This window comes from Aplysia californica, unplaced genomic scaffold (assembly GCF_000002075.1).
Source record: "Aplysia californica isolate F4 #8 unplaced genomic scaffold, AplCal3.0 scaffold01522, whole genome shotgun sequence".
Lineage (NCBI taxonomy): Eukaryota > Metazoa > Mollusca > Gastropoda > Aplysiida > Aplysiidae > Aplysia > Aplysia californica.
Genome location: NW_004798792.1, coordinates 38,774 through 46,252, shown reverse-complemented (window position 1 = coordinate 46,252; position 7,479 = coordinate 38,774). Strand labels below are relative to the sequence as shown.

The 7,479-nt window shown below is 38.0% G+C and overlaps 1 protein-coding gene across 1 annotated transcript in view; it reads left to right on the top strand.

Annotated features, from left to right (window-relative positions):
- Positions 1-3,071: 3,071 nt before the first annotated feature.
- The window catches only part of LOC101858601 (axin-1), a gene marked incomplete at its 3' end in the record, with an annotated part of 15,012 nt that continues 10,604 nt past the window's right edge, over positions 3,072-7,479 (top strand). Inside the window, 1 exon segment of the mRNA XM_013090795.2 lies at positions 3,072-3,151.

The following is a 7,479-nucleotide window of genomic DNA, read 5'->3' as shown; positions in this document are numbered from 1 at the left end:
CCCCCCCACTGAGATAGTACTTTTAAGATGGAGCAGACAGCTGTTATGTACAATTATAGTTCCAGCACTTTTAAAATGAATGGGGCCTATAGAATTTATACTATAGTGTATACTATCATAGTAAATGCACTTTTTAGATGGAACAGGTGGCTGTTATGTATAATTATAGTTCTAGTACATGTACTTTTCAGATAGGGTATTTGTATGTAATATATACCATCTTGGTAGTACATGCATTTTAAGGGTGGAACAGGTGGCTGTTGTATATATACAATTGTACTTTTCGTACTTTTTAAATGGGACTTTATAGCTGTACTTCAGTGTATACTATCATAGCACATTGTACATGCACTTTTAATACTTTTAAGATGGAATAGGTAGCTTTTGTGTGTACTGTGTACTATTTTTAAAGTGTTATATTACCACAGGCCCTGTGTACAGGGGGATATAACAGAACGTGGTGAAGGTTTCTCGGTCGTGTTACCCAATGACACAGGCGTAGCGAGAGAGAGAGAGAGAGAGAGAGAGAGAGAGAGAGAGAGAGAGGGGAAGAGAGAGAGTAGATTATATTATGGTGGGGGTAACAAAACAGGCACAGGTATTCTTCACTACTCCTGTAACTTCCCCTTGACTGCTGTTGTCACTACACAGTCGTGTTCAGTGGTAATTGATGCTCTGCTCCATTTCGTAGCAGGTTCATACTTCTATTTCCCTGGAGCTTTGAACTTGGTGAACAGTCAATAAAAAGCAAACTAATGGAAAAAAACTTGCTCCCAAAGTATCTCAGTCTCTAACTTTGACGATCTGAAAGGGGTTTCTTGACTACGCTATGACATTGTTTATCAGAGCGTACCGACAATCGAGGCTAGCACCCCCTATGACAATGGACTGGTCCCAGGAAGTTTGAGAACGCTGATTTTGCCTGCGTTTTGATTGGCCCAGTACCCATTGAAGCTGTGACGTCACGGCTATGGGGGGCATTTTCGGCGTCGGGGGCACATGTTCCCAACTTTTCAATGCGTCTCTCTGTAGTGTGTAGCGGTGTGGCCTAGTTGTTTCGAGCGCTTGTACCAAGGTTGGATTTGTGTTCAGTGAATGTGTTTTGGTAGAGTTATTGGAAGATCTGTGTGTACCTAAAGTTGATCAAGCTGCACCCAGTGTTGTTGTTATGGTGCACATTCGACGGGTTTCCTTTGGCTACGTTCAGTTTCACTGTTTCGCTACCAACACATTCAAGGAGGATTATCGTGGTCTTTGCTTGTGAGGGCTTTCGGCTCCCCTCTGTCGGCTGTCTTGAGGCTACAGTTCAGTGGCAGAATTTGTTGTGTCGACTGCTTTCCTCACCACCCACCACACAGTCTATTTCGAAAAAAACCTTGGATTTTATGCTCTGGATTTACAACTGGATTCGGTGATTACAAGTACTCGTATGAAACGGATTAATCAAATGCTCTATGAAGATTTTTTGCACGTAAGCCATGTCATAATTTGTAATTGCTTTGTTTGTAAAAAATGACAGAGCTGGAACTGCTATTCTTGGTTAGATCTAGTCTTCAAATTTTATGTTCTATGAGGTCTGTCTTGTTTGGTTAATGGGTGAGAATAAAGAACCACCTCTAGGTCTAGATCTAGAATCTAGATCTAAATCTAGATATCTAGATCTAGATTCTAGATCTAGAATCTAGATCTAGATCGGACTAAAAGAATATAATAGATCTATTTTTAGATCTAGATCTATTTTGTCCAGGCAATGTAGCCTACTCTAATGTCTCTATCTTGACTATCTATGCGAGAAGGTCCTCTTTAACTTTGTGGATGTAGCCTACTTCACTTTATTAACTTGATAACCAGCCCTTATATTGCTAACAATAACAAAACATTTTAATGTAAAGTAGACCTCCTAAACTCCAACTTGAGGCCTAGATCTATATATCTAGATTCTAGATCTAGATCTTGCTTTGTTTACTTGTTTAGTGTTTAGCATAGCCTAAATATCACTTTGGCTTAGCCTGACGCCTGACAGTCTGAGCTTGATTTGGTGTATAGCCTAGACTAGATATAGGAGTTGAATCTAGACTTGGATCAATATCAATTCAAGGTTAGCTGTCACTGTCAAAATCAAAAGTCATCGAAAATTAAATGATAAATTTTAATAAGTAATGAGGCTAGCATTAGATTAAGCCTTAAATATCTAGACTCTAGATCTAGATTTCTAGTTACAATGCTTTTACTTCAATAGTTGACAATAGCCCCCGTGCTTTATTTTGCATAGTTAAATGAGGTCGCGAACCCGAAAATCGGCAGCACATTATGCCAGTTCACGCAGAGTTTTTTTTTGTGTTGTTAGAGTCACCATGTCCCATTGTCATTGTCCATTCTTATCTTTATCTTGATGCGTTCCCAGACAAATTTATCCATTATTCCAAGTCCGTTTAGCGTCATTCATATTTTCCATTCATAGAGTTACCGTTGACTCGACTAATGGAAAAGCTGAAGGGAAGTTTCTTGCCTCAACGATTTCATTACTAGAATCTAGATTTATCTAGATCTAGAATTCTAGATTTCTAAACTCAAAACTTTTCTTTTCTTAAACTAAAATGCTTTCTATTCTATTCATTGTGATTGTATTACGGAATGCTCAGTTTTGACTAAAGTCTAAATGTGTATCAAGGCCTCTTTTCGATTTAATCGATTGAATCTAGACCTTGATTTTTTTTTAATATGGAGATCTAGGCTAATATAATCAGTAGGCCTAGATTCTAGTTCTAATAATATAGCTAAGCCTATTGTGATTTTGAGAGTCGAACCCAGTTCTGAAGAAATTCTCTTGCCTTGTTTTCTTCATGAACAATAGATTCTTCTACCCCATGAAACTTTGATCTGTTCATGCTAGCAAGCATTACATTTGGGCAACCTGATACACAGGAAATGAGTCAGGGATTTACCAAGGATTAACTGTAGGGAAACCAAGTTCTCACAAGTCAGCGAAGTCAAACCCTTAGGCCAAGACCAAGACCGAACTCAAAATTCAAAGCAGTGCCCAAATCCCGTTTCATTATTTTGGGAATAAAAATAGTCGCAGTAGCGCCCCCTATGTGTCCGATCAGTGAACCATAATGGCGTCAATGGCGGCACTCTTTCGCTAGGCAGGGTGAGGACCACTTTTGATTTGAATTTTCCCGAGTGTATTTTTCAGACCTCGCATATGCATGTTCTTGTAATCTACGTAAACTAAAGACGCATCTTAATTCCAGGCGATTGCATCCTCTAATTTTTTTCCTGCGTTCAATTTTTTTTGCAACCCCGATCTCAATCAATGGGAATGTGGAACTCGGCCCTCATTCTCACAATCTACCCTCGACCCTCCCGACTCCTCCACTTCTCAGTTCTTTTCTTTCCTTCAAAACTCATTCTCCTTATCTTTGAGTGTTTCCCTGTATATTTTAATTTGTGAAGTTGAAGAGACGAAGAGCTGTCTTTTATTTGCTTCACTGGATGGAGCAACATAGATCTAGAATCTAGGCTACATCCCCAGAGGTTGGGGATCGCGTTGCTGTCTCTCGGCTTGTCTTGTGTCTTGAAGTAGGTTCTACCCTGTATGGCTATTCGATTGAGGGGTAAAAAAAAATTCAAATGATGTTTCAGCTTGTGGAAAAGGATTTCAACAAATAGATCTAGATCTAGTATCTTCCGATCCTTGTAACTTATGACTTGTGATAATCTGTATAATCTCCATTGGAAATTATTTTTGCCTTTTGATCTGGAAGACAAAATTGAAGGCATGTTTATTAGCCTAGATCCTTATAATTAAAACGCTTGTGTGTGGTATGTAGATCTAGATCTAGGCCTAGGTTTAGACCAGTCTTTGGCCCTACCATTATTATGTGGGCCAGTTCCCATTAAATATATTGTTCCCTTGAATAGATTTTGGTAAGGTCTCATTTGCTTCTAGCAAAATATAACCAAATAAATGGAAAGGTTTATTATAATGATTTGGGCCTGTTTTGTTGTGAAATTAATAGCCTAAGTCGAGCTTTGTTCACTTGTTTGGGTCAACAAGCAGAGATTTAGTTTGTAATGCACGCCTCCTGGTGTCAAGGGTGGAAATGTAGATTTAGCGGTGTGTGTCATTAGTTTTAGTACATTCAGGCTGCGGAAAGTGATGCTACAACCACCTCATAGATGATAGCTTCATGGTGAGGAGTCTTGCAAGTTTCACGACTCATCAAAACCCACTGGACGGTCTCTGGTCTTTACCCAAAACAGCCTTTAAAAGACTAAACCTTTTGTGTTGTCACTTAATGAAAGTGGTATATTTCTTCTTTTCTTCTTATTCTCTTTTTGCTTTGGTTTATGCCTACCCCTTTTTCTTTTTTGGTCATCTCAATAATTTATTTTTTGTACGTTTAAAGTATCCTCAACATGTCCTAAATTGACCACTAGACTTGCTTTATTTGGCAGTGTGAAACTTCACCCGTCTCTTCAAACCCTGTCTCTCTAATACAGTGCAGCCTCTCTATAACGACATCGTCGGGACCAGAAAAAAATGTCGTTATACAGAGGCAAACAAAAATTATTACTTACATGATTTATCTGGAAAAAGTCGGGGCCTGGCCACCATGTAGCTATACAGAGGATGTCGTTGTATCAAAGATCGTTATTGAGAGGCTGCACTGTATTACAATTCGTGTTTATTTTAATGTGACAGGCAACAAAATTGAATTTTGTACCCCTGCTTTCTTCTATTTATAAAATGTTTGCGCTGTTTAGTACTGTTTGTGCCTCTTAATTTTAACAAATTTGACAAATATTTTTTATTTTAAAATTATTAATGACTATTAGTTACATGAGAAACAGAAAGGGCATTCTTTTGTAAGGGGATGATCGTCAGCCGAATTGCTCAAGCAAGTCTGTTCCCAAATAAACAACGAATTAATGTCTGGCACTCAATGGAATTCCTTGCTTTCAGTAGAGGTATTGAATATGATATTGTGCTAATGCTTCTTGTAGTTGTCAGTTGTCACAAAAGGGAATGTTCGATTCTTATTTCAGTTATTTCATTTATAATAAGACCGCGACAATAAAGTCTGGTAGGTGCATCATATCTTTACTTTTGTTGTGTTCAATTCATGATCTGGGGTTCAGTTGCTTATTTTGTTGTGTTTTGGTATGATATATAAGCTGTATTCAGTTTTTTTCTGGGCTAACGGATGCCCAAGTTAGAGTAAGTTTTAACTTCTGCTATGATAGAGTCTGTACCATGCACTAATGTGACACCGTTTTTGTTAGCTACATTTGACTGATCTGATAAGTTCAGACATAAATTGGGTCATTCACAATGTATGTCGTGTAAGCTTCATGGGCATATGTGCAGCAATTGTGTGATGTCTTTGACTTTGAGACTTATGAAAGGGGGGGTGGGGGGAGGCCTCTATACACCCATACTTTTATTGATTTGTGCCTAAGAGATCGATAAATTTCTACTTTTCATTATTAGTGTCAGTACCTTCCTTCTTTGCCTCTCCTCTATGGCATATTTTGATAAGTCTAAGGCTGTTAATTGTATTTGACAAATAGCTTACATGAATAAAACATAGAGTTAATAATAATTGTTCTAAAATAATTCCTTTTTAAAGAACCTATCCCTATATTAAGCTTTATAATGTGTGAGGTGAGATGTTCAAGATTGTCATCGTTTTACCATTGTCTCCCAGCCCCTGATATGCACATATGGCTTTTTTTCTTCTGTTGTTTGTCACATTGGTAATAGTTTTAATAGTGGGATGTATTTTTTCTACTTCTTGTCATAGAGTTTTTACTGGGCTGAATAACATGGCATGATCATCTGGCATAGTTAGACCAGTGGTGGGTGACCTAACAGAAGCTTGCTTGGTTGTCCATGGCCAGGGTGGATTTCTCTTGTTCAGATCAATAAAGTTAATAGTGTGCTCTGGTGTGGTTTGCTCCTTCTTCCCTATCAAACATCTATCGTCTCCTTCTTATTTAGTGTTTTCTTCTCTCCTGTAGCATCTCTAATCTTCTGCACTTATATGACCTCATTGCTTGTACTGTAAAACTCTTAGTAAAAAACTTAATTTAATGGAAGCAGTCAAGCAAGAAACTTTGTTGTGTTTGGTTGAGAATAATTTTGGAAAAGATGTATGTGTGTTTAGTTTAAGATACCTACAGTCAAACCTGCTCTAAAGGCTGCCTCTATACTCTATTCTCTAGACAATCACCTGTACAAACATTTCCTATTTCTTCCCTTGCGTTTTGGGTTTTTAAAAAAAATGCGTTGTAAGATGTTCAGCTGTGGAAGTTGTCCTCTTTTCTCCAGGCCTTGACAACTTCAACATAAATTTAACCTGCCTGGTCGCGACAATTTTCTCATTGCACAATTTAGTGCTCAATCTATGTTGATTGTGAGAAACGGATATTATAACAAAAATCGTTGAAAGACCACAAACCAGTCTTTGTCTTTGTTAGATCCCTGTGTAGTTGCTGCTGTAAAACTTTCTTTACGTTTCAGTATTGAATGTTCATTGTGCACAGAGTGAATTATGGCTGAAGTTGGAGGTTAATAACCTATTTATATTCCTCTTTTTGTTCATATGTCTATTTAGACTTTAGAGAATACGTGTAGTAGTACTGAACTGTGGTATGTTCCATGCAATACTGAGGAAGTCTATGGGCGGTGGATTGGGCTTTTGTTATGTAAAACTAGATGGGAGTTCAGGCATAGAGGAGACAGTAGTCATTACATCTTGTTCATGTGGTTTGTGAATGGAATGGAAAGAGGCAATGATGTGGAACTGTGGGTTGCATACAGGTCTCTTATTGATGTTGCTACTACCGTAGCTCAAAATGAATTGTGAAAAATTTTGATTTCCAACCTTCTGTGCAAGAACTGTACTTGTGTTGTGGTAAAGTGTGTGTATTGTTTTGTTCTGGGTTTTTTTTTTTTTTAAAGTAAGAATTTTACGGCGCTTGCGACACAGACATGTCTTATATAAGTGTCCAAGACTAGATGTGTGACTAGACAGTAACAAGCAAAGAAAAGGAGAGAGATACAATGATAGATTCTGATTTTAAAGAAAGAAAGAAGGAGCAAATCACACCGGAGCACCTGGCAGCCCACCCACTTTGATTGCTGTTTGCTTTTCTTATTATTATGTAATTAATAATTTGTGAGGCTGCATATATAATATTGCTGAACTCGTAAATTATAATTTATGGTTGCTTTGGGTGTATCAGTTCTTTTTTAAAGTGCATAAAAATGTAAATGCAAAGTAGTGGTGTGGTTGTAGTGCATTGTTTTACATCCATTATCTTCATTCTAGTGTGTTTGGTGGCTCAACGATTAGTGTAGGACAACAATAACGGTGTCGTTAAGGCCATCACAGGAGTGGCCACCACCCGTTACTAATAGATTTATGGCCGGAATAGATGGCACGGTGGTAGTGGAGTCTTGTATGGGGG